This window comes from Erithacus rubecula, assembly GCF_903797595.1.
Source record: "Erithacus rubecula genome assembly, chromosome: 2".
Taxonomy (NCBI): domain Eukaryota; kingdom Metazoa; phylum Chordata; class Aves; order Passeriformes; family Muscicapidae; genus Erithacus; species Erithacus rubecula.
In genome coordinates, this window is record NC_136685.1 from 35,218,030 (window position 1) to 35,245,765 (window position 27,736).

Consider the following 27,736-nt stretch of genomic DNA (forward strand, 5'->3'; position numbering starts at 1 on the left):
AAACATGCAGGGCTAAAACAAAATGAGAAATGTGAGCAGAGTGTGGACACTGCCAGGAATAGTCACCTGTCTCCACTGGGATGCCAGCAGCCCTGCCCCAGCAGCTGCTCCAAGACACAGCTCTGTGCATTCCCCATCATCCGTGACTGTTTGGGACAACAAATGGAGAGAGCCTCTCAGCAGAGCACAGCTTCTCCCCAACTGCTGTACTCCCACATTACAATACACTCATCTAACCTGCCCAGGATTAATTCCCAGAGAACCTGGAGAATTGGGATTTTCCTTACTACCCTGGCACATGCTCCATGACAGGTTTTTGCAATATGCTCTGTCAGAGCAAGCAAGGGACATTCTGCTTTGAACTCACACATCAGTAAGTACTATTTCTATGGATATTTTATCAATCAGCATCCTAGTGGTATCAGAGAAATAAAATAATAAATGGAAGGGGGGAAAGGCATACTTGTTTATCCCACTGCACCCTGGGAAAAGCAACAAGAACACAGTTGTTACAGCTGGGTCAGCCTTGTGCAACTGCTCCTTCCAGCAGGGCTAATTAACAAGTGAAAGCCTGCTTCTTTCTATGGAAATTGCTATAATGAGGTAATTGTTACAGGCAGAGTCTGTCATCAAGAGCAACCAGACACTGGGAAACACTGAGAAATCAAACAGGCAATGGGGCAGCTTGCCCTCGTGTCTACCTGCCCACATGATGGGTGCAACCTCAGCCAACAGCCTGTGAGGTGACACGGGGGTTTTCTAGCAGCTACAGTACACACTATGTTTTAAATTGATGTATAGCTCAAGCACATAACCACAGTTAAAACAGAAAGAAGAAAGAAAAAAAAAAGGAAAGGCACATATTTGATGGTGACCCTATAACCTCACACTGGTTTTCAAATTTGTTTGGTCTTCAGACTCAATTTTGTTCCTTGAAAAGGAGATGTCTGATTATTTGTACCACAACAAAAAGCAAGACAAAACTTCCTATGCACTTCTTAGAATGAGAGAGGGATTTTCTTTCCCATTTCTGTCAGCTTTTTCAAGTCCCCCAACAAGGATGATATTTTTGAAGTTAGCTCCTCGGGAAGTATTTTTAATAGTGAATTTGCAAGATGCCTAATGATAAGCTTTTCAAACATCATGAGAAAAGCCTGCAAAAAAATTGTGAATAAGGCTTCCAAACCTCATGGGAAGAGTGCTAAGTAGGACTAATGAAAAACAAGCTTTTTCTGCCTTCCTAGCTGTTACAACTCATATTTTCAAGCCTTCTTCCCTTAAGACAAGCACTAAAAACAAATTTCAAGCCAGATCCAAAATTGTCCTGCAGTCAGACGATTTCTGCTAAGGGGGATTTGATTAATAACTGCACCAGAGAATGCCAGACCCTCAAGGAAATGGCAACACTCTCCCTTTTTTGGAAAACAAAATCACTCTCACACCTTGTAAGGCCTCTTTGACAGTCATTTCTGTGACTACCCAGACTTTCTCCACTGCCTGTGACTTCACCATTGTTTTTGCTGATACTCATCACACCAGATAAAAAAATTCCTCTCTTTAAAGCACTGAATTTCCGTATGCATTAAAGAACACTATCCTCCTTTTGCAGTAGACTTTTCTTGTTTTAAATAAACCTTTTAGTATTACATAAGCAAATAAAGTCCTTCAAATACAGGTATACTTCTAATGTAAATGCTTTGGCTCCAAAATACTAGTATTTTTTTAGAAGTAGTATTATAGATCAGTTTCCAAGATTAAAAATAGTATTAGTAAGCATTCAAGAAAACCTGACAGTAAGGAGTGATCTGCTTCACTGACCTGTTCTAAACTGCATCATATGCATTTGCTACTGCAGTGAACAAACAAGGGCAGTAACATGCACAGTGCCACATTGAGCACCACAATTTTGTGTAACCTCCTTTTGCCAAGCTTCTCTACAGCACCATCCCAAAGATAAAAACCTCTTAACCACAGAGAGTTTTGGCTTTAAGAATTAATGAAATTAAGTTGTGCTCAAGCCTTTTCCCAAACGTATAAGCTTTGGGGTGTCCCACCCTCCACAGACCATCACCTCCATGCCATCCCTTACAGTGGTCCAGAAGTTTCTTCTGCCTCAGAAACCAGAATTAGGGTTAGAACTGCAGATAATTTGCAAAGGGACAAACCAATTTCTCCCCACTGATTCTATGCCAGGCTGTGCTATGGAATGTTTCAGAGGAAGACTCATCATGGGATCAGGGATGAAATATGTTCACAGGACAATAAGCTGCTCCCCATCTTGGGTGAAATACCAAAGCACAAGAAGCACTGGGGACTACTACCCCTGCTGAGAAGTTAGGAAGAGAACTGCAATCCCCTAAATTCTTTACTGCCCTATAGTCAGGTGGAACACTTAATTCCACCTGGAAGGAGCTGGAGGTGACAATGAAAATACTTCTGATGCTTACAGAGCCTTTTGGGGCAGCAGGCTGAAGGATGAAGCAGCACCAGGGCTCCTCCAAGGGAAATGCTCCAGGAACCCGAAGGGAGAAGGATATGGATTTTATCCTGTGAGAAACAGAAGGGTGCTGCAGTCCTGCTGGGCAGATGATGCCTCCAAGCTCACCCAGAGCACGTGCAGCTTTGGCAGAGCACACCAAGGGAAGTGCACACACATGCAGCCCATCCAGAGAACAAAGTGCAGCTGGAGCATGGGGTGAACAGAGCTATTTTAAGCACCTCTCACTATGGTTTACTGTAGTAGCAGAACACTCACAAAAGGCATCAAAATGACAATCACTATTTAGGTTAAAAAAGCAAGTAACTACTTCAATAACAATTTATTCACCACCTAATGTTTGCAGTTGAATTACAGCTTTTACAGTGTTTTTCTAAAGTGTGATATTTACTGCCTCTACCTTGCCTCCCCAAGATCTTTTTTTTCCCTTTTTTCTTTCATTTTTTTCTTTAAATAGAAAGGAATTTGAATTTTTACTTACATGTAACTTTTCTAGGTTCTGTGCTGGCTAAAATGTTCTCACGATGCAGGGAACAGGATCAATGGAGAAATTAAGAGGCTGCAGCAATCCATTAAGAAGTGACCCTCCAAAGTTCTGTAGGGCAGTGTTCTGGCAACTCAGTTGGAGCAATCTAAAATAAAATAAAGGCAAGAGTGAAAAAACCCCAAAAACCAAGCATTGAATCTTCACAAAGAAGATTCTCTTTGTTTTTTCCATCTGATTCTAAGAAACACATTGGAGCACCTTTTTCTTAAACATAGAAGATCTTTATGCCAAACATGACCATTACTTTATGTCCATTTCACACTTCCTCAAAGCTTAAAGCTGCAGATAAATTCCTACAAAGACCATGTTTTCCTTTCCTTTGTACAGGACGAGGCCCCTGAAAAGAATTACCAAAATGACAAACTAACATTTCTGTGTTTATTCTACCAGATCACACCACAAGTATGTGCATTGTTACACATATATACCAAGGAATTTTTTACTGTGACAGTGGTGAGGCACTGGAGTAGGCTGCACAAAGAAGCTGAAGATGTTCCTATGCCTGGAAGCATTCTAGGCCAAAGCTGGATGGGGCTTTGAGTAACCTGGTCTAGTGACAGCTGTCCCTGCCCATGGCAGATGAGTTGGAACCAGATTAGCTTTAAAACTCAGCCTAAATCACCCTGTGGTTCTATGAAACTGCACATCACACCAGAAAGGAGTTATAATAAAACCAGCAAATTTATCTAGTAAGCTTTAAATAATAATTAAACTGGCTTTTGTCAAAGCTTTGCATTGATTTTATCAAGGAATTTAAGTTAGGAACACATTTGTTCCTTTGTTTCTCCTTTACTCTGAGGAGCTTCAGAGAAGAAACACAAAATCAGCGTAATTTGGTATCCCTGAGTTAATGCCTTGTGTGCCACAGTCCTGCAGCCACTCTGAAGAAAAGTTACCTGTCACACCAGTCCATGTCAAAAGAAAACTGGAGAGAGAATGAAATGTTCATCTGCCCACAGAAAAAGCACTGTGCTGCCACCTCTGTGGAGGGGCTCAGGGCTCAGTCCCTGGAGGGGAGGCACTCTGGGATGGGGAAGGCTGGTGAGAGCAGGGCTGGGGCTGGAGAGGAGGGATGTGGAACCCCCAGCAGCCAAATCCCAGCATCACCAGACAGCCCACATCCCACAGTGTGCACAGTCCCCATCCCAGACTCCGGAAAAGGCCCCCCCATCTATCAAGGAAGGGTCACACTCTGAAGTGGTTGGGGAGGAAATACTTGTGGAAGGAGAAGTAATTAGCTTTAAGCTACAGGGGTTCTCAAGTTGAGGTTTTCAAATTGCCAGTGCCCAACACTTCACTGTTTTCCTGGAAAATACATTGGAATGCTTAACTACTATTTACTTGAGTGAACTTGGCAACTGGGAGTGGAAAGGAAGATGGTTTTCTTTTGAACAGAAGGGGACAGCAGCAGTACAAGCAGTGGCATGTCTTCACAGGATCACTGCAAAGGCTGTATCTGCAGAATTACCACAAACTAAAGCTAGATAAAGGGAGAGGTGAGGAAGAGGAAAATAAACCCCTGAAGTTTAGATTTAAAAAAAACCCTACTTTTTTCTTTTTAATTTTTTAACTTGAAAAGTTAACTCTTTAGTAAAAAAATTGTGGTTTCTCAAGAGATGTCTATTGCCTATATGTCTATGTCTATGCCTACTTATGACTAATGCCTGTTTAGGACTCCAGAAAAAAGTGGGGGAAAAAACCCAAAACAAAACAGTGCGAATGAGAGAGATGGTTATTTTTCTAAGCATGCTGTTCCTGGTAAAAACAGTTCAATATTTTCTGAGCATTTCTGCAATGATCCTACTACATTTTACTACAAGTCTTGTCGAGAACTGGTTCACTTATGAAAAGCAGGTTATTTCCTGTGGATGGCACACTCCTAGATGGTTTACCAACAGATGCTCAAATTCTTGCTACCTTTAAGGATTACCTAATTAGGCACTTGAAAAGAATCATGAAGCTGTGCTAGGAACACAATGCCTGTGTCTCTTTAGTTTACACAGTTTTCTCCAACTGGACATAACATTCATTGACAGACTGTAAGAGTACCAAATACTTATGGTCACAAATATACATTATCTAAATAGCCTATAAACCTAAAAATATAAACTCTAAATCTGTTCAGTCATAAATCACTAGTAGAACAAAAATAACTGTTGCTTACTCAATGGCCAAAGGAAAACCAGGGAAGTTTCTATGTTTGCAATGGTAAGTTAGTTTCTTGAGCAAAAATTGCACATGCCACAGTGTATCAGAAGAAAAAGAGAATAAACAGAATTTAGGAACAGGAACACAAGGAAAAATACGGGCTGGGGAGGGGAAAAAGAAGACTTTCAGCACCACTGAAGCTTTTCTGAGAAGGTCTGATTGATGTTCACTGCTGTAGAAAGCATGAGGCTGCATCCCAAACATTTCATTCCCTCCTGCAAATGTCTCACTCCATACCTCTCCCCATGCTCCCCAGATATTCTTGCCCTATGCTGGATGATCCAGCCAGCATCAGGTTTTACACATGATCTAAAAGACTAAAGCAGGAATCTCTCTGCCCAGGGGTCAGCTTAGGGTAGAATGAAACTTAACCCCCGCCTACGCTCAGCACGAGGGCTTCTTCATGCTTTCCACTCCACAAAGGACTTCTCCTGAAACAGGCAAATTACTGAAGGCAAAGCTGCTACTACAGCTGCAAACTTACAGGAATACACAAAAACTGAGTTCACATGAAGAGCCAGTGGTGCACCTGCTGAAGAGGAGTTTCAGCAGTTTAACAGGCTGATCAGCCAGGTTTGCAGCATTGGGAAGAGCTGCATCTTAGGCAGGGTAGGATGCACTCTGCTCCAAGGCTTGCTCACATCAAGGTCTCAGCTCCCAAGACAGACCTGCACATGTGGGCCATCAGTTAACAGGGTCATGAGAGGCCACAATATCACTGTCCTACACCAGCTTGAAGTCCAGCTCCTGCAGACTTGGAGGTTGCAAGAAAAACCTTTTACTTACTCAGCTGGCAAAGAAATCTAGAAAAATAACAATAATTCCAACTGCAAATCTGTTTTTTTTTTTAAGAAAAACTTATATTATTTAAAAACCTCTTGCACATTTTTGAACCAAGTTACCTTTTTTCTCCCCCTTTCTGATGGCTTCCAGTACTGCCTGGCAGCTGAAATTAGCATTGAGGAATGCAAATGTAAAGCTAGACACACCAGACACTCTAACTGGCAGAAGAAGGCATGAAGTTGGAAAACCATTTGCTTCAATAAAACACCTTCCAGTTACAATTTCTGTTATACAGAGAGAGTGTTCAAAGGAGAGGTTTTGTTTTTAATACAGCTTTAATGCTTAAGAGGAGGAAAACTGCCAAGTTCTTCTGTTTGCAACAAACAAACCAAGAAAAGTGAATTGAGAATGGCATGATGAATGTACCTGGGTATTGCTCCACTTATCATGAAAGGTATTTCAGACATAGGGAATCATGTGTTTAAGAAAACTGGAGATGCTGGGTGGGCCATGAGGGAAGTGAGCAACAAATACACAAACGCAACAAATGCACAGTGTGTTGTTTATCCTGATGTTCACCATAGGTGGGCAAAATGAGGGCTAAGTAAAATGACTCATACAAGGAGACTAGGTGGTGAGCTTCTCTCAGATATGGACTGGAGGAAGAAATATTTAAGGAATGCTGAGCACCTGCAATCTGAGAGAGGTGAGCACAGGTGTGCAAACAGAGCTGGTGTTTTCTGAAGCAGTGCCTCATGGAGTGCAATGATGCTACTCACACAAATATGGGCAGAAATTGATCCCAGTGAAGTCAAGGATCCCACTTTGTTACATGCAATACCATCACAGATCAGCAAACGTGTTTTCCTTGTGTTTTGTGTGTAATTTCTTTCTGGTTGAAATAGCTTAATTGGAACACTTGCAGTTTGAAGGGTCGCCTGAGGCTGAGAAGGCATTTGCACTGCTCCTGACATCTAATGCATGATCTCCCCCTGAAATCTGTGAATTAAACCAAAGATATTGATACCTATGTCACAAAAGACACATGGTCTGCTTCACATTAGTGTGCCTTATTTTCTCATAAAAACCTGAGTAGTTCTTCCAAAGGGAAATAACATGCTCATCCATCACTCCTGCTTGTTCCCAAGTGCACTGTTTTACCAGGGGCAGCCAAAACAGGAGTCAGAAGGGCACGGCAGCTTCTTCCCCAGTGCCTAGAGGTGGGATGCAGAAAACCAGCACAACCATGGATGTGTTGATCACAAACAGGGAGGTACCCACCCATCCCAGGGCTGTGAGGATCAGCTCTGCAGTGTATCCCTATCTGGGTGAGCTGTGTCAACAGGCAGAGGAGATGAGATGGAGCTATTTCCTCAGACAATGGCAGAATGATGTGAGGAACTGCCCTAGCAAGAAACTATGACTGAACTCACCAGGACAGCCCTAAAGACAACCATTGCTGTCTGACTGGCTGCAGGGGAAGGCAGCTGCTGCTGCCCCGGAGCACTAGGGAGTCTGCAAACTGGATTTGCACCAGCTACATTTAACAAAACCAACCAGGCTTAAACAGAAAATCTTCAGAGGAGATGGGGAATGTGCAGAGGGAGAACTTCCCTCCCATCTTTGTCCTCTGGTTGCAGTTAGGTCTGTGACACATCAGCCAGGCAGGGCCAGGAGAAGGTATGAGGCTGTAGTTCAAGAGTACTGCCACAGGAACTTGTAAATCATTTTATGTAAAACCTGAACGATTTTCTCATTGGAATATACTTGACTTAAAGCCACCATCGAAAATATTTTATCTTGGGGTTATGACTCATGAAAGAATGGCTAGGTGTGAAAGGAAAGTTAATCTATTCTGTGAGAAAAACCCCCTCCCCAGCAACCTTATCAGATGACATGAGTTGAATATTTATGTCCTATGCAGTAAAACCAATAGACAGCAAAAGCCACAGCCTAATACTTTGTGTCAGATCTGATGAAAATTCAGATACCTAGCTTATTTCCCCTTAAGGGCTGGAAATTATGGTTAACACACATGCAAGCAGGAGAAAATGAGATAGTTCAGTGATGAAGATGAAACTGCTGTCCCTTAGTCTGACATGCTGGAAGATGATACTGCACTAGCAGCACTGGTTCTCCCGGATGAGAATGCTTCCCAGGTCATCATAAAGTGACACAGATCACTGGGTCAATGCTCCAGGACTCCTGACCCAACACACATGACCCACAAAAGCACATCCCTGCCATGCCAGAAAGACGCTCCCATATTGAATGATTATCACAGTCAGACTTTTACTGCTGATTTCTTTTAAAAATTGCAAATTGACAAAACAGTTAACATACAGAATGAAAGAACAGGCCATAGTGAACCACGGAAACTTCCCATAAGGTTCAGCATGTGGGAAACAGATAAGTAAATACTGTGAAAGACGAACAATATTTAAGTATTAACACAAATGTTTGTTTTGGGAAGGTTTATCTGGCATTTCTATCGGTTTTCCTCCAAGCTCTAATACAAAAATAACTACGTCTAACTGCAACTGGGAAGAGATGGCAGCAGCTCAACATTGCTCCCTTTTTTCCTTCTGTACTCAGAAAAAAATTACAACTGTCTTACAGTGTCACATAAACTAATTTTAAGGTGATTTTAGATTAAGTCAGCCATATATTGGCAAGTTCAGTGAGTGGTCTCAATTTCATCATCCCATGAAATGAGGACATATATGTGCAACATAAGTGCAGAAGAAAGCCTTTTCTCCAGCTGGTCCCCCATGTTACAGCATGAAGTGAGGAAATTATCCTTTAGCTCACATAAATCCTGGATGCAATAGTTGCTCACCAAACTATGAAGAGGGAGCCCATGTTGATGGATGTACACATCTTGCCTATGCAAACTGTGGGAGGGCTGAAAGTGGGCAAATGCTGCATCTCCCATGAAGGAGCTGCCTCTCAGCTCCTCTGTCTCCACCCTCAACACAAGCAGGGGAAAGTCAAAGAACCTGAAATTGTTTTGTGGGTAATCTTCAGTGGTTGTTAAAAATACAAAAGAGAAAGGCAGAATGGTGATGGGAAAGAGGCTCAAAAGTATGTTCCCTCTTGGGTGAACTCAGGTCTTTTTAACAAGAAAAGCCAGAGAGGCCATGCACAGTAATGCTGAGAAAAAGGAAATGGTACTTCATTTTAGCCAGAGTCATAAATCTTACCAGTGAGCCTCTAACGGCACAAAGGCGAGCAGGGGAATTTTTATACAGAGATAATTAGTTGCGAGCTGATATCAGGTTTACTGTGCTGTGCATTCCATGTGTGAAACATGTTCTCAACCTGCAAAACCCCACACGAGGCTGCCTTGCTGCCGCTGGCTTTGCCAGAAGGCATGCAGCTGGAACCCCAGAAACCCCAAGGAAAAAAAGGTGAAGATGGAAAGGGGCACTTCTGTTCTACAGAAATCTTGTCTGCAGCCCAGTATGATTCTTTTCAGTGGGGAAAATACACCATGTTTATAAAAGCACACCCCTCTGCTACAGGTAAGATGGACCAACAGGACATCTTATGCCACCATTAGCCCTCTCATCTTCTGGGATACAGACACCACTCACGGATGCTGCAGAGCAGGCAGATGGGTCAGGGAGAAGGTTTATCCATAGAAGTGAGAAAATGTGGTTGAGGGAAATTGATCAGCCAGGAAAAAACAGTTCTGCAGATGCCTCACAAGGACCAAAGTCAACGGGATATTCCCACCAGCTGAGCTGTTCCTCGACATCCTGCTCTCAGAGAGCAGCCAGGGACTTGCTCTAGTGGTTGACACAAGCAGACTCCACCACAGCAGCAGTCAGAGCGTGCTTCCAGCCGAGGAGAAGCCGCTTTTCGGCTTCTAGATGAGAGGGAGTCCAGGAGACACGCCAGCAGCACGCCGGGTGTGCTGGGTGCCAGCGAGCAGCCCAGCACTCGTGGAGACACTTTGGAAGGGACAATTTGCTCGAGATGAGGGGGTCTGGAAGCCTTCATCCCCAGAAGATGGCCAAGTTAGGAAACGAGAAAGAACAGCAGCTTGCAAAGGGACAGCTTGATGAGAAGAGAGCCCACCCCAGTTGCACAAGGAGCTTTGAGGCTAATGGTCCCCACAGGCTACCTAGATGCTCCCCATTTACTTTCTGACCATCTCCTGTTTTCTTTTTCATCCCCAACCTAGTGCAACAGGACAGATACACCCATTGCTCAATCACACACCTCTGCTGGCCCAAAACAGCAGGAGGCAGGTGAGGCTGGGGGCAAACCAGCTTTGTCTGCATGGGGTTAAAGCAGCAGGTCTTTTGTCAAAGGCTCAGTTTGCCTGCTACCATATGTTAAACTGAAAGACCAATCTGTATTTACTGCACTAAACTACAATTATGGGGGTTTTTTAAATCATTGAGCCTAATGGTACACAGCTGTCACAAGAATCTTTGAACACATCACTGGCTCTCTTTGATCTGATTAACCAGATAAGGAACCACAGCCAAAAGATATGAAAGGATGAGTCCAAATTTTAAACTCTCAGCTGAGTAAAGAGTTTCATTTAAAGGAATGTGCAAAATGAGGAGGGAGGAGGTTCACAATGCAAATGAAGTTTTTACTTAATTCTGATATAAGCAGGTGAAATACTCTCTGTTGCATGGTTAAAGAATCAATGGACCCCAGCTTCAAAGTGGTGCTGACAGGTGTTACATCTGCCACACTAATCTGTGTGAATGCCAATATTTGTACCATCTTTTTTTTCCAGACTGGAAATGAGAGGCTTTCTTCCACAGGGATGCTTTTTAAATTGAAGAAGCCCCCTTGTGACATTGAAGAGCTCCAAGGGCATGGCCCCTTCACCCAAACTGCTTCTCTTCAGCATGTTTCTTCAGATAGAATAGTACTTCTCTTTTTCTAATTCAAGACAGCTTTGTTTATTTGCTTTAATTTCTAGCATAATGTTTACTATTCCAATCAGAACATTCTGTAATCTCATTTAAATGTTTTATTATTAATTGCTGCACCCCACACCCCGCCCTTAATAACTATCCTCGGGAGAGGTAAACATTTCAACACGACTTACTCTAGTTAAAACCATGAATATGCATTATTTATTTATTTAGGTAAACAGTAATTAAGAAAAATCACCAAACCGCCTGCTCTTTGAAATGAGCTCTACTTTACCAGCCTTGCCGTGGGAATTGCTAGTCCCTTAAACACATCTATTACTTTGTCCTCCTCCACCATGATTTACACTGATGGGCCTCAGACCACACTAGAGCTGCCCAAAAAGCAAAGCATCCAGCAAGGACAACCAAGAGGTACCAATATATCAGCAGAGAGGAAAGGTGCAGGATGAGGAAAAGAATGTTGCTATCACTCAATATGCTGATTTTAAGGGTTTTTTTTTTGTGGCAAGACAACCACTACTAACATGAAAACACACGACTCCCTTCTGCCCTCTCCCTACAGATGGAGGGCTATGACCTGACAAACAGAGGGGCTTGTGACCACTGAAGCCTCTCCATGCTAAGCTGGGGAGCAGCCAGCCCCAAGTCAAGGACTTTTAGTGCCAGAACACTCAGATAGCCCTGAGTGTTATATATATATATACATATATACGTACACATATACAACTTATGCACTGGGCAATAAGCAGCTGAGTGACTCTGCTCAATTCCCCTGGTTTTCTTCCTCAGTGTTACATTAACTCAAATATTACAACATCCCATCCTGACTTACATTTCCACCAACTTCCACAAGCCGTGACAGAATATGGCAGCACCAGAGGCAATGAAACCACTAACTGGACACTCAATTTTTAAACCCAAAATAGACAAACCAAGATAGTCCTGACATGGTTGATTATCCAGCCTAAGGATCACACCAACACTGCAAGAGAGGAATCAAAATGTATCCCAAAGACAAAGGGATTTTCACAGACCTAAAATTGTTAGATAAATAGATAAAACTGCGGTTGGGGCTTTGTTTCAGTTTTCAAAGCTGATTTCCGGCCACCGTTCAGAGAAATGCTTTGCATTTCCATTTCTGACTCACCCGCTTGAACAAGCACACTCGCTGGAATTACTAAGCATGGGATCTCATCACAACATTTCACTTTCTGAATCAAAGTGCTTTTCAATTTTACTGATGTGAACTTATCTATAAAACTTACCATGGTGACAACACTGGCGATGTGCAGGTATGAGCGCACAGAGCCGTGTGTCAGAGGACCCTTCTCCCACCGAGCATCCCACCAAGGTACAGCAATGCCTCCCAAATTCTGCCCAGCCACTCAGAGCACGCTGACACCAGTCTCTCATCTCCACATCACGAAGTGAGACACACTCCCAGAGACACATTTAAACATCAGGTATGAATGAAAAGCATTCCTGAAAAGAATCTGTTATGAAACCGAAAATCGGAGATCGCCGCAGCGCTGTGCCTAAGTTGAGTCATCAGTTCCCTTTACAGCCTAATAATTGACACTGCCTTGATCAGAATGACTGATCTTGATTTGTGTTTGTGTGTTTTTGTTGTTGTTGTTTTTTTTTTCAATTAAAAAAAAATATTTATTATGTAAACAAGCTGCCTATCAACTTGCAGGAGCATTTGTATTCTTCAGATCATGGGAAACATCTGTCAAAACCAGATTTTGCTCTCCTCAATCAACTCGATAAGAGTCTTAATCAGACTGTACTACAAAGAAACTAAAGACTGGTCTTGTTACAGAAAAAATACGCTGCCAACTCTCAGTGGAAGTGCTGATTTTATTTCACTTTCTTGGGATTAAATGCTGCAAAGATTATTAAGAGAGTTCCCTCCTTCCCCTGCGGGATCTCTCCCCCAAAGGAAATACTGAAATTTTACATGCTGCTTTTCTCCTCTTTGTGAGTGTTTCCAAAATTAACTACCTTCCAGGAAGAGACAGATAGGAGAAGAATCAAGGTATAGTGAAACAGAGCATGCTGATTTCCCACCTTTTGACACAGGTACTCGGATAACGGAGTGATTCCCCTTCTGATGCTTGCAACAAACAAACACTCCCACGCGTCTGCATCCCGCAGGTCACACCTCCCCAAAATGATTCATTAGGTATTTTCACATCTTCTATACAGGGAAAGATCAAGTGAGGCTGCAACCGCCTCTAGCGGTGTTTTCTGAAGAAAAGGTGACACAAAGCAGTGTGGTTGCTACTAGCAGGATAAGGGTGATGTTAGACTGCCATACTGTGAGTCTTCCGCCAGGGAATCTGCCCTGGAATAGCACAATCCTTACAACAAATCAAAGAAGAAGCCAATTAGAGAAATAATGTGAGACTATAACAGAAAGAGCAGGCTACTCCATTAGTGAGTAAATGAAGAGGAGATGACTGCAGCAGGAGGACCAGGATCGATGGGTACCAGCCAGGTGTCTGAGCTGGGGCTGTATGCAGAGCCCTGTTAAATGCACCAGTAATTTATAGATTAAGAGGACAGTATTGGAAACATTCAACAGTGTATACATGGTCTTAATTAGATGCATGGCCCTGGAGGGGTGAGAAATTAATGTCCATGTCTATATCAGCTTTTACCCTTAGACCTAAACTACTCCACTGGAATCATGTTGCTGATATGATGCCCAAATTTTGTATTTTATCTGGCAGTAACACCAGCCTGGTGCTGCACACTGAGGACCCACCAGCAGCTGGAGTACATCACCAGTACTGCTGGAGGCACAACTCCCAGCGTGTATCAGTAACTCATGGATTACACATCACGCTACTAATTCTTAAATACAAGGCATGAGATAGGAGGAGAACCTTGGTATGCTTTGGAGAAGATGGAGGAGGACCCATCTAAACACTGGGTACTGAGAGTAATACAACAGCAGATTTTAAAACAAGAAGACAGACAGAATTCAAAGCTGTGGAGGAGAAGATAAAACAATGAAAAAAAGGAAAAAGGAAATAATCTACTGGCTGAAGATGATGTTTGATTTTATGTCCTTAACCGTGGTAGACAGTTGGACATGAAACTAATATCAGACATATCTGCAAAAACTGTACTCTTTTGATTGCAGTCTTGCTTTAAAAAAATCTTCAGGCAAGCAATTTCTTTGAGGTAAGAAATTACTGCATAGCTACACTTAAGAAACAAACCTATGACAACACTAACCAAGACAAAAATCTCAACTGTGTTTGAGAAATAATGTCCAGAAGCACATAGATTTAGCTCTGCTCAGCAGAGAATCCAATGAGTATCATCAACCTTGCTATGTCTTGGACAATCTCGTATTTTTCTGCACAAGACTTTCATCAACTTCAGTTATTTTAGAGAGAAATGGACTGCCACACTCCCCAAATGTAGGAGAAGCCAGATTTGAGGAGAGACTGGACTTATGGTAGGTCAGGCAGATGAAACCAGTGCTAAGATGTTTTGGACTGTGACTTTTATAAACCCTTCAAAATTTCGTTTTACTATTCTAAGCTCCAAGGATGGCAATATGAAGATAGACGAAGCAGAAAAAAAACTGGATAGGAATGCAAAGCACTTTGGACTGTCAAGCCAGCAAGCGTAAGAATTGTATTTGGCTTTGTCAGAGCACTGCCAATACTAACAAACCATTTGCCGTCTGCTGCTGCAAACCAGCAGGTTGTGCACAAGCTTACATTGGTACTTTGATGCATGCAAAGTGGACAGATTTTGAGGTGCCCCCCATATTTGCTTTTAAGTTAATTTTCCACCAATTCTTGAATGTCCTGATTAAAAAACATAAAGGTGTGGGAAACAAAGCGAAATAGGGTTTATCACCTCATAAAGTTAACCAAAACACCAAAGACTGTATTTCAAATGTCTGTCTAGTTCTCCCTCATAGCTCAACTCAAACTGAAAACTTAGGCATGACATCTTCAGTTTCGTGTTACCTGAAAACAGAAGTTTAATATCAGTATTTTCACCATCCCGTTAACGATCACTGAAAGCAGTGGTAAGAATCAGCAATCAGGCCACCATCAAAGCCAGCTCCACAACTAGAAAAAAATTTTTTTTCTTTTCAATCTCTTTTCTCTGTTCTTAAAATGTGACTGCAGCCACTCCAGGGGCATCCTGCATGATCCATTCTCACCACTTGCTCCTGTAAGAAAGATGTTCTCTGCACTCAGTAATTGCAGTTTAACTTTGTCAGGCAAAAAGAGCCTTTCTACAGTTCTCATGGTTTTTGGAGATGGAGGTCTTCTGTTTTGTTTTTAACTTGTATAACAAAACCTACCTGTTCTGCTGTTACTATATTGTTTTATTACTCCCCAGAGTCCTGGCACTTGTTTAAAATTATGTAAAAAGTAGGCAATTGCACAGAGAATGATTAGTACAGCATCTGCCATAGCAAGCAATATTATATATTTTATTGCTCATGAAGTCACAGTACTGGAACCAGCCAAATCTGTTACTTTGGTCTATAAGTACATTTTTCCTTTCTTGCTTGCAACAGGATAATTAGTAACGGAGAAAAAATGGAGAAAATAAGCATGGTCTTAGGTAAGCACTGCTAATTACACAACCTCATGTTTGGACCAAGGACTGATATTTGGTATGCCTCTCTACAAGAGAATAACAAAGTTTGCACCTCATGTGTATCACAAGGACTGTCTGCTCCACCATCATCCCAAATTACTCACTACCTGTGCCAATGTCCTCATCCCACTAAAAAGTCTGTACTTTCCCCTGAAGCTCTGCAACTGGAAAAAGTAAATCTAATGCTTTTCCATTTGTTCAGAGTGGCTGATGAAAAGCTCAATAATGACTACTTGGGCAAAAAGGCTCTATAATATGCAGCACACAGCCATAAAGCCAACACACAATGGCCAGCAAATGTTTCCACGTAGCAATTTGCTTCACACAGCTTCCTATTTGATAAATAGTGAGAGGAAATACTGAATAAATACTTGTTTTCCCTTATTTATTTCTATACTGTGTGAGCCAAGACAAAAGGATGTTTGGGCACTGAACTGATTTCAGGCCTCGTCCTCTGTGAACAACTTGGCCTGCAATGTTATAGGGCTTTTAATCTCACATACCTCATGGATCCTAATATCATCACCATCATAATGAAACCAGACATTGCTTTCTTCCCATTCCCCTAGCCTGACTCTGGCCAGCACACAGAAATGAGAGCATAACTCACACAGAGCTCACTGAAGAAGGCCACCCATCATTTCACCTGCTTGGCTTCACCTCCCCATGCCAAATGGTGTCACCTTAAGCTGCTCCCACCAGTGAGCAGGTCAAGCAGCAGTATAACCCAAACCATAAGGATCAGAAGACATTCAGCTCACCTTGTTCACAGGAAAGGCAGAAAACAATCCCCAGGTGTTTCTATAATTCCTGTTGCTCTCAGCACAATTAGATTTTATTGAACTGTAATCCTAGATAAGTGCATTGAATCTTACAGCTGAAGTCAATTACACTGCATTAAATAGCTTTCCTGGTTTGCAAGACGAACATCACTTCTGTATAAAACTAAATTAGCTCAATAACTCATTATTTGTAGCTTGGGCGAGGGGTTGAAACAGCAAAAGACAACTAAGCAGTTGCTGTGTTTTCAGGCATCAGTCCTGTAGAGCTGCTAGCAGACTGAATTTCCAGTTTCACCAGTTGGGAAAAGGGACAAGCAGTGCAGGCAGAGAGAGGATGTCTAGTGTCAACAGCACTACATCTTAAACCATCCATGTTTTCTCATGGCAAGGGACTCTGAGCTCACCAGCCTTGGAAGGAATGAGACATAGCTTTTCATGTACTGAGAAGTCCTCACACTTAAAAGTTTAGCTACCAACCCAAAGGAGATAAAAGGGCACATCAAAATGTGTATGACTTGTCATTTCTCATTCCTTTCTCAGAATTAGCATCAGCACTGAGTGAGAGTATATAAAAACCCCTTAAATGAATATTTTTGCTTATCAGGGAGTGAGTGGAGAAGCAGAGGGGCTGAAGGCCAATGGTGGTGATGGGCTATGTGGGCATCCTTAGCAGCCACACTGTGCCAGTGCAAACCTTGGCAGGAGTCTGTGAGTGTGACATTCCACTGCTTCTCACCACCTCCCTCAGTTGCTAGGGTCACTTTTGGTACCCCTCCAATCCGCCTCAAGCACTCTTCTGTTTCTTTCTTACCAACAACCACTATTTACATGTTAGGAGATCTCCACACAAGTTGGGATGACAGAAGCTGTGTTTTCTGATCCCATTGGGTTGTGCTGGATGCGCGTATTGAGCAGACAGGAGTGATTCAAAGCCATAAGCAGACAGACTGAGAGGAGAAAGGTGAGAGACAGGGAATAATCCAAATGCCTGCTGCTGCACCAGGGCGGCCAAACTCCACAAAAAAATAGGCCTGAAAGATTTGGAAAGAAAAAAATCAACTCTTTTGAGATCTGAAAATAATTTCCTTTACTCTTTAACACAGAAATGTGAGCAGCATGGGTGATTGTCCTCTGTGAGGAAACACACCCCTTTCTCTCTGGTGCCCAGGGTGGCTCTATCCATGGCAGCATCCACACTTTTCAACAACCTCAGTAGGCTTTGTTCTCACAATGAATGTCATGAAGATGATCTCCACTGTACAAATGGGGAAGTCAGTCATGGGGCAGATGAAGGAGGTTGCCTGAGAACACACAGGAAACCTGTGACTGAGGCAGGGAACTGAACCCAGACCATGAGTTGCAGTTGAGTGCCCAGTCCATGATGGGTGGCTGACAGATCACCTGTTCTTCTGGGGCTTTGAAATTTTTAAGTTTGGTGGGTTTAATAATGAACTTTTTTTTTTTTTTCATTTGTCTAGTCACTACATTTCATTACACTCACACTTCTGCTTTGTGAAGGTGTTTGATCCTCCTTCTTTTCTGTTTTGGCTTAAAAAACCAACAAAACCAAACATCAAACAGAATTTACCCTTCAGTTTGGTCTCCTCCCCTACCAACATCATCCTCTCCCTACTGCTCAGTGCTAAGCAACCTCTCCCCAGTGCTCAGAGTTGTGTCCTTTGTGCATCCTGTGCTCATGACTGTGTCTTCATCAAAACCCACCCGTGATATTAAGGAGAAGATGCCTTATTCGTAGCTTCACAGAGTTACAGCAACTGCAGTGCTGTGAGGCAGCAGAGCAGATCTGGTGGGAAAACCAGAGAAAAGAGATGCACAAAAAAGGTAAGTTACAAAGTGAATGTTCTGACACTGCTATGCATCATGTCGACGTGAGCAATCATCTGCAGAGCAGCTACCAGTAAGCCACAGTGTCAGACTGCCTAGGATGTTTTACTGACTTGGCTAATGAATCACTGGGAAAATGTGAGCCATGTGCTCACTGCCAGGGCAGTTGTCACAGTTGGTGAAAACAATGTCTCTTTCACTATCATCATGACCTGTGGTTTAATTGGTATTTTAAAAGTTTTTAAGATCTTTCTGTGTAAAGCACATAATACGCACTTTTAAGAGAAAATTCTTTGGTATTACACTGTTTGCAAGGAGGTGCAACGAGTCAAACCACTATTTCATGAAATAATTCACACTGGCTGAATCCCTCACAGAATGTCTCAAGATCTTGAAAAGGAAAAAAATAACTAATTTCCACATATGTAATAACTCACACAGTGAGAAAGAAAAAGACTTCACATTTTTGTGAGAAAATTTTGCAAAACCACAAACTTTTGAAAGTGCCCAATATGCTATTTTCAGCTTATCTGGATGTAGCCCAAACTATCCACAGCTAAACAAGGTGCATCAGAAGACTAATCATTCCATTCCCACCACAGACTTTTTGTGCCCACTGTGCATCCAAGGCTGTCAAGTCCTGCAAAATAATATAGGACTTCTATGCTTAAAGCAGCCAAGCAGCTGCAAAAATAACTCTGTAAAAATATTGAATACTTGGTCCCACTCAGCAGCTGAAAAAACAATTACTGACTGAAAAATTCAATGTTTGATATTACTTAATAGTTGGGGAAAAACTATTTGTGAATCATAATTAACATTTATTTAACTATTTAAAAGCATGCATTACTGTTTGAGGCTTCACAGTGAGCAAATATGTGGCCTTATGGCACCATTAAACAGACTAATACAGTTAAACTGGAAGGACATGAGGCAGAAAACCACACTGGAACAGTCAATCCTTCAAGGAATTGGTGTGACTGAGATTGCCTCAGTAACATGCATGCTGCAGCACCAGGTTTGAACCAAATCAGTAGCAACTGCCCTGGGGTAAATTAAATGAATGCACAGCTCCAGTTCCTGTGCCAGAGCAACTCAAACATCATGACATAAACTGGACAAAAAATAAACTGGACAAAAAGTTTTGGGACCTTCCCTACAAGAAGGACATTGGGGTGCTGGAGTGTGTCCAGAAAAGGACGATGAAACTGGTGAGAGATCTGGAGAACAATGAGGAGCAGCTGAGGGAGCTGGGATTGTCTAGCCTGGAGAAAAGAAGGACCTTACTGCTTTCTACAACTGCCCAAAGGGAGGCTGTAGCCAGGTGGGGGGCTGGTCTCTTCTCCCAAGTGACAAGATCAGAGGAAGTGGCCTCATGTTGCTCCAGGAGAGATTTACATTGGACATTAGGAAAAATTTCTTCACAGAAAGGATTGTCAGGCATTGAACAGGCTGCCCAGGGAAGTGGTTGGGTCTCCATTCCTGGAGGTATTTAAAAGCCATGCAGATGTGGCACTTAGGAACATGGCTTAGTGGTGGACTTGCCAGAGCTGGGTTAGCAGTTGGACTTGATGATCTTGAAGGTACTTTTCAACCTCAACAACTCTGCTTGTGTGATTCTTAATGATTTTATGATTCCATTAAAGCCATGGTGGCTTAGGTCAGGACTTAAGTTCCAGAAGCAGACGAACCATTTACAGGTTGATGAAAACATACATCAGGCCTTGTTTTAAATTTCTATTTGGAAAACAGCTTGATTTCAGACTTCTTGAAGTCCTAATTTTCCCCCAAACAACGCCCTCACTGGTTCTCTGCACATGTGACACAGCTGAAATGTTCCATCACTGACAGTAACCAGCCCTTTTTTCATCTCATTCAACTTCACCCATGCAGAGTTGGGCTGAGTACCTCATGGGTCCAGCAGGCACAAAACAAGAATAAAACAGCAGTTATTTTATCTGTCAGATAACTGCAGGCAGAGCTGAGCCTGTCCAGCAAAACCTCACCTAGAGAGTGATCCAGGTGTGTCAGTTGACTGCACAGAGTAAAGATTCACAAAAAAGAAACCTATGGCAAAAAACTGACTCGACTGTTGTGTTTGAAGGACTTGGTGACAGGATTGACATTAAAAATATATATTTTTTATACCTAGTATATGTACAGCAAATATCACCTGTGGGGAATATTCTGCAAGGTGCTGAGGAATGTGAGCAGTCTTTATAATAAATGTGCTTAACTAAATGATTTGAACTCTAAGTCACCAACTCTCCCACTGCTGCTCTCTCAAGCAACCATGTTATCAGAGGCCATTTCAAGGGAAATTTACTTATGTCATAAATACTTCTCATATCATATTTCTCATAACCTGCAGCACCAGGAAAATTAAAGCAATATAAAAAGAAATAAGAGGTACAAAATTTTAGGTAACAAACATCCCTGAATGGATTATACTTTCAAAATGAACTGTATAAATAGCATAATAAGAGTTTTTTGGTGTAAATTTCTACGTTTTCTAGGATGATGTTATTAATTCAAATGCAAACACATTCTCAATGCCATATACAATACAACTGGCTTGTAACCTGAAATAGGGCCCTTTTCATAGAGACTCACTCATCACTAGGATGATCTCAAAAATCATTGTGGGTCCCTTTCAACTCGGCATTCTATTATTCTATGATCACAGAAACAGGTGCAGCTGACCAAACCCACCTCCATTCACAGCCTACTGAGGTTCCCTAGCTATGCCCTCCGAGTGGCCAAAGGAACAAAGCAGTGTTGTTTTTGGATCAGACAGGCCAACTACTCATGGATCATTCCAAACTGAGTTGGGCAGATCACAGCTCATGAAAATCTCCACAAAGCATTGCTCTAGCAGGGCTACACCAGCATAGCTAAAATGCTGAAGTGCAGGCTGGAATGAACACTTGAAAAACATGGAGTTAATGACAAAATAGATCACTATGTACTTGGTCAAATTTCCTTTTAGGCTTCTATGTACTGCCTGTTCTCAGAAGTGTTTAGGTACTATGTTTGGGGAGTTCTAGAGCAAGACAGCAAAAAGCCTTGAAAGGGCTTTAGCTTTGTTCTGTGCACAGATATGGGGGTGCTCCAGTTCCTATGTGCATTGCTAGTGTTAGAATAAAACTATGAAATCATAAGAAACAACCAAAACATCTCAAATCTACCCCAGAACTGAAGAAACCATTTGATGGTGCTTTTGTAAAAACACTTACTTACTTACAACACAGTCCTGGAAGTGATTTCCAAGCAAGCCAACTGCTGCTCTAGACAGTTTACTGGATGGTGTGGCTCAGCTCTTTCATAAAGGCAGCGCTTACAGTTGTATCTAGAAAAGGAAATATAAACAAAATTCTTTATGAGCAAATACACAAATAAAGTAATCTTTCTCTTTATCACCAGGTTAAAACTAGCTTTAGCAGGTCTCAGCAGTTGTTGTGCCAAGCTTCACATGTGCTGCCTGCTCACAGGAACAAGCCCCAAGGTGCAGCCAAAGCCACCCCATGGTGTGTAAGCCAAGAGAAACTGTGCCTGAGGTAAAAACCCCGCACTGAGCGCATCAAAGTGGCAAACAAACGCACACAGCTGTTTTTCTCATCTAGCTCTACTTAAAACATTTGCAGGAAATGCAAGATGAATTAGTGCCAAAAAATGTAGGTGATTTCAGTAAGGCCAGGAATTCCAGGCACCAACTTCTATTTTCTCTCTCTTGAGTGGGTGTTCACTTGTAAATTGTAGACATGTTAGCAATTCAACGACTGAGCGAATTAACATTCAGCTTAACAGTCTTTGTTAGGTTGGGAGGTTATTACTGCTTGTTCTGCTAAAGTGACAGGTTAAAATACATTTGTATCTGAAAAGTTGTTTTCTACAATACATATTCCCTGTCTTTTTGCACCAAATAATTTTCTTCCATCATGTCAACTCCTATGGTACAAACCATCACTGCCAGCTCCACCATTGCAGCTGGGATAGGCAGGGAGAAACAGGAATGGGACAGGTGAGGAGAGAGAGCACTCAGTCCCCACCATTTCTCTTTGGGCTGCCATATTAATTTTTTTCCAGGCATTTTACGTGGCTGATTTGAGACCTCTCAGCACAAGAGCATACTCATACTTGCAGGATGGTCTCCTTTTAAAGCAAGTAAGCAAAGGCAAAACTCAGAGCAAAGAGAGGGCTCTACTTCACCAAGCCATGAGCCTGAGAAAGCTGCTTGTTATCAGGCACTGCTTGGGGCACAGAATGGAAATTTGTGATTTCCCAGCCTTGCAGGTGACTATTATTAATGGAAAAATCAAGTTTTCAAGGTTGAGTTGACATACCACCACATGTTGAATTTTTGCAGACTCAGATCCATTTTGTACTAGTAAACGAGCTTGCATCCTTCCCTCCGTGCTCTTTTTTTTTTTTTTTTAGGGTAGCTCACAAGCTGCTGACAACTCACACTGTACTAGGAGCTGTTCACACTGCACAAAGTGTTTACCATTCACAAGTGATGCTAAAAATTAATTTACAGTACCGCTACAGCAAGCTTTGACAAATTGTCATGTGTTGACACAGTCATAAGTTGTTGGTTAAAAAAAGTAACACTTCCCTCTTCTGCCACTTCATGTTTGAGACCAGGGATGGGCACATTATGCAAAGTTTGAGGGTTTGTAAGCTTCACAAATGTTTGGGCTTCACAAAACAAGCTTGGTTGTGAAAGTTTTTTCTCTTACAGTTAGGCATGTGTTTATTGCCAAAAAGACTCTAGTAAGAAAAAAAAATCCTTTCCAAACTCCCAAGATCTGTGTGTTGTGCAAAACTAGAAGAAAAGGCTGTAAAATAAATAACCTTGCAGGATACTCGTTCTAGATAAGATCACAGCAGTGCCACAGCAGCCTTAGAGCTGCAGACACCACCCTCCTGCTGTAGAAAGGAAGGGAAAAAATACAGCTACAAGTAAAGAGTTTTGATTGCTCTCAGCTGTCACACGATGTTATCTTAAGCAAATGCATTTATTTCTTCATATGTAGCTCTATATGGAAAAGACAGAACTCCAGCAGTGGCATTCATCAGACAAGGTCCAACTTGATTTCCGTGTACTGAAGATAGTAGATGTTACCCTATGCCCACCAGTGGCAGCTCTTAAATTGTAATTCCTTCTCTTCTTCCTCAGGGCAGGACAAATAATCTGTCTGGTTTACACTCTGGAATCAGTGACGGACACAAAGTTGTTGCCAGCTGTGGTGAGCAATGTTTCAGTGGTGATGCAAACTTGAAACATTAACCCCAAACTAGTCTAAATCCAGGGAAAGAAACAAAGCCAAGCAAAATGAGCATTCACAGCACCTGCCAAGTGGGCTTCCTGAGGAGCCCTTAAAAGCCACTGCTCCACATTGTGCACCAGTGACCTGGACACTCAGTGCTCCAGTAGCTCTCCCTAAGATCACCAAATCTTGAAATACAGACCACATAAGAATGCACAGTAAATTCATTCAGAAAATTAGCTTGACAATACAAGGAATTAATTTTTTCTTTTTTCCCCCTTAACACTTGCACTAAGTAGAGATTCTTTGTGTGGTTCCAAAGTCCTGAGGAGAGATAACATTTTATCTTTGTAGAACCTGTCCTATGCCTGCATCAGTGCAAGAATGACCCACCTAATTTCTCTACAAAATTCACAGCATGTTACTTCAACCAAAAAGAGCTCCTGCAAAACATTAAGGAGGGATGAAATTTCATACAGAATCTTCACTTGCTCCCACTTCACACACCCTGTATAGAATTTCTTCACCATCTGAGATGCTATTCTGATAGATGACATACTCTCAGATCTAAGGAAAGAAAAGGACATTTACACTGTTATAGTCAGGGTGGACATTGCCTTGTGCTGTTGACTGAAATGAAATAATCCATGCTTAATCAGTGTAGGTCACTGCACATTCAGAAAAGCATTAAAGTGGCAACTCCTACCTTCCTCTCCCAAGTAACAAAAATTTATAAATATTTTCAGCGCATCACATTAAATGCATTATTTCACTGGATTCAGTCCAATAATCAACACTATTGAAATAAAGATAATTCAACTATTAAGTCAAAAATTTCAGCTGACAAGTTACCTAGAAGGTAAAAACAATTCTCCTCCACCTTGGAAGAAAACTAATAAAATTTTAAGTTTTACTGTAAGTTATCTCAACTGACAAAATATGATTTCTCCTGTACCTTTTTACTTTGCTTTATAGAAGGGAACAAACAAATTCCCTGAATTATTACTTTGGGATGGAAAAAGCCCAAGATATTCAAGCCACTAATCTAATTAAGAATACTATGAGGGAAAAGGTGGGACGTGGGTTTTTCTGAAGCATTTTTTGTTTGGTTTTGTTTGTTTGTTTCTGGGATCCGACTTGTGAATGTGAAGAAACCACCCCCAAGAAGAAGAGCAGTTCTTGCCAAGTCCCTTGTGTGAGTTTGAGCTTGCTCTACCCAATACAGGGCCAGGGCAGGAAGGTTCAGCACTGGGGAAATGCAGACCCAGGATCTCCCATGGCATCTCTGCATCACACCTCGCTGCTCTGCCCTCCAGTTTCATCACAGGGAGGATGGCACAGGATCGTGGCTGATCTTGCAGCCACACTCCCTCAAAACTGCTGTGTGCAGGGCATCAGAAGAAAGCAAAAGGGAACATATGAAGGTGTCCTGCTCCTTGGTGATGCATGCACACAGCTGAAGGGGTAAATTCATGTATTGAATATATATACTAAATATGCACTGCTAGTGACAGCTTGTATGGGATGCAGACTGTGAAAATCCCCTGGGTAGAAATTCAAAAACAAAAAGGAGTATTTCAGCTTTCTTATTCCAAGGGAACTGTTTTTCCAACAAGTGAGACAGGACACTACCTAAAGGCAAGTGACACCAGTGACTGCCTACACCATGAGCAATCTTCCTGTCTCTGTTCTATGCCTGTCTTCACTTCACTGCAAAGGTCACCACGTCACCTCTGTTACACAGAACTCTGCCACCCACGAGCAATGGGGAAGCAGCTTAACTGCCCAACCTGGCAGGACCTCCTCTGAGCATTTGGGGGTGGGAGGAAACCTCCCAGCTCTCCACTTGTGTGAGTGTGGCCACTTTAAAACTGCTTCCAGTTCTTAAACCTTAAGAGATGCTCAAATTGCCTTGAACTAAAAGGATTTCAGTACTGGAACACTGGAGGTCTTTAAAAGATGTGCAGATATGGCACCTAGAGACATGGTTTTGGAGTGGACTTGGCAGTCCTGGGTTAAAGATTGGACTCAGTCACAGAAGTCTAAAGATGGTGTTTCCTTTCTGATTCTCTATCCGCAGTGCAGGAGGGAGCAAAGGGAAGCAGTATCTCTGCAAGCATGAAACACTGGGAAAAAGCATTAGATCTTTGTCTTCACCTGGAGCACACCTTGTACTTCCAGCCCTTTCAAGCATAGGAAACTTGGTGGCCCTGTGGAGAGTGTAATGACTTGAAAGCCAGCATCTGTGTCATGCAAAGATCCCTCAGGAGGCAGGTTGGGAACTGCTTGCCCACCCCCTTTACAAGTGTACTCACATACATGCACATGGACACGCCTCTCCTTTGCCTTTTTTTAAAATTGCATACATTAGTACATTTTTCACTATTTTCTTAGCATGACATCCATTGCATGGTATGTAGCAATCAATGTCAACATTATCTATAGCACAAAAACTGAAACAGGACTTCTTTCCCAGTTTTCAATAGCCAGTTTTGTTATACAAATCCATCTGATTTCTTGCTGGATTTGTATCTATTCAGATCAAACATTTAATAAAGCCAGAAGCATTTTATTTTTAACAAATACATTCCCATCCTCCCAAATCAAATCCTTACTTCAGGGTGAGACAATATCATCCAAGTTTTACTGTACTGTACTACTTCTAAGCAAATGAACTTAAGAATTCAGTTAAATGGCAACATACATCTAAAAGGCTCTGAAGGTTTATCTATCACATGGCAAAAATCATTCTTTGTACATCGCCCATAAAATATCCATAAGATTCTCTGGATATTTTTGAGCCACCTTAGGCCAGAAAGGCAGCTAGGTAATAAAGAAAATCATGTCAAGTTTTATGAGCTCTTTAGCAAAATGGCTTAAATTGAGCTACATTGGCTAACACAGTCTGAAATCCTCCTCTACATATTCCACACAGCAGTATCTTGTCTGTGCAGCCTGGTTACTAGTCAGGAGAAGGAGACAGCTGAAAATCTTGTACAACCCTTTGATCCACAGTGATTTCCACAGGAGAAATCACTGCAGGAAAGGTACAAGTCAAAGCAGTTAACTAGCAGTGTACACTCCACCTTTAATACCTGCTGATAGTGACAACACAATGAAAAGATGAACATATTCACATGTCTTCTGAGGCAATTATTCTTTATGGAATATTCAAGGAGCCACAACCCCAGTTACACTTTGCTACTTCACCCAAAATTACAAAAGCATCCCAGTTTCAGGAGTTGCTGGGCTGCAGTGCAGTGAAGTTCTGTCTGTGGACACCAACACTGGCAACGTAAACATTCATGAGGTATTGAATATGCAAAAATTTCATTCAGCACAAAGAAAAGCAAAATTACTACAGAATGATCCTAAATTAATCCAGTTCCTGTCTTCCCACTGTCTTCCCTCACCATTGGAAAGACTTTGGTTTGGATTTTAGTCAAGTCTGGTTTACAGTGCCCAACTTTGTGTGTCATAAAAAAACCACCAACCCTGCTGGAATGCCTTACTCATTACGCAGCCCTGCAAAAATTATTAGCTATGATACAAGGCATTTCCCTTTGGGGACCAGAAAGGGTGAAGAAAGGGGATGGAGAGTGACAGCTTGTGGTTTCTAATGCAGCAGCAAAAAAAATAAATAAGCGAGAGGAATACAGGATATAATGTGTTTATATTTGTCAAAACAAGTTTCCTGGAGACATGGAGGGTCCACGCTGCTGAGCTGTCACTTCTGCTTGAAACTGCTGCCTCATGCTATCAGGAGGTCAGTCACTGACCTACTTTCTGATAGGACTGAATTAATTTGCTACTTCTGCACACAGACCTTTTTCATTTTTTTTAAAGGAATACTTAACAAACCCAGAAAAAGCTGCCTTTTATCCAACTTGGAGCTTCAACTGGTGCTGTGCAAGGCTATTACATACCCTGGCATGGGGCCCAGTGTGCTTGGGTTGCTTATTCTTTTGGAAAAATCTGTACAGAGTATTTTTAATGAGTTGACGCTGCAAATAACGTCTTTCCTTTTTGAACTCCTACACTACACTAATACCAGCGATTTAACCCACTACACACAATAAGGGAGGCCAGCACTCAAATAGGCTGTGCTTTGTCTGGGCTGCTCCTGAAATAGATGCTTACCATACAGGATTAGCTCCCCAAATAGACAGATGCATGGCACAATACACTTACAGGATTAAAACATAAAGTTATTAAGAGAAAACAAGATGAGTAGGTGAAACTTATGATCTAGACACCTA

General features: G+C 42.0%; 1 protein-coding gene across 4 annotated transcripts in view; it reads right to left on the minus strand.

Moving 5' to 3' along the window:
* The window catches only part of BACH2 (BTB domain and CNC homolog 2), a 184,092-nt gene that overhangs the window by 78,904 nt on the left and 77,452 nt on the right, over window positions 1-27,736 (minus strand). For 3 of the 4 annotated variants that reach the window (XM_079297488.1, XM_079297489.1, XM_079297490.1), the window contains 2 exons: window positions 21,448-21,556; window positions 2,979-3,129 (listed from right to left, as the gene is read on the minus strand). The gene's annotated coding sequence lies outside the window, so the exon portion shown is untranslated. The remainder of the gene's footprint in view (window positions 1-2,978; window positions 3,130-21,447; window positions 21,557-27,736) is intronic. The other variant, XM_079297491.1, reaches the window with a different exon arrangement.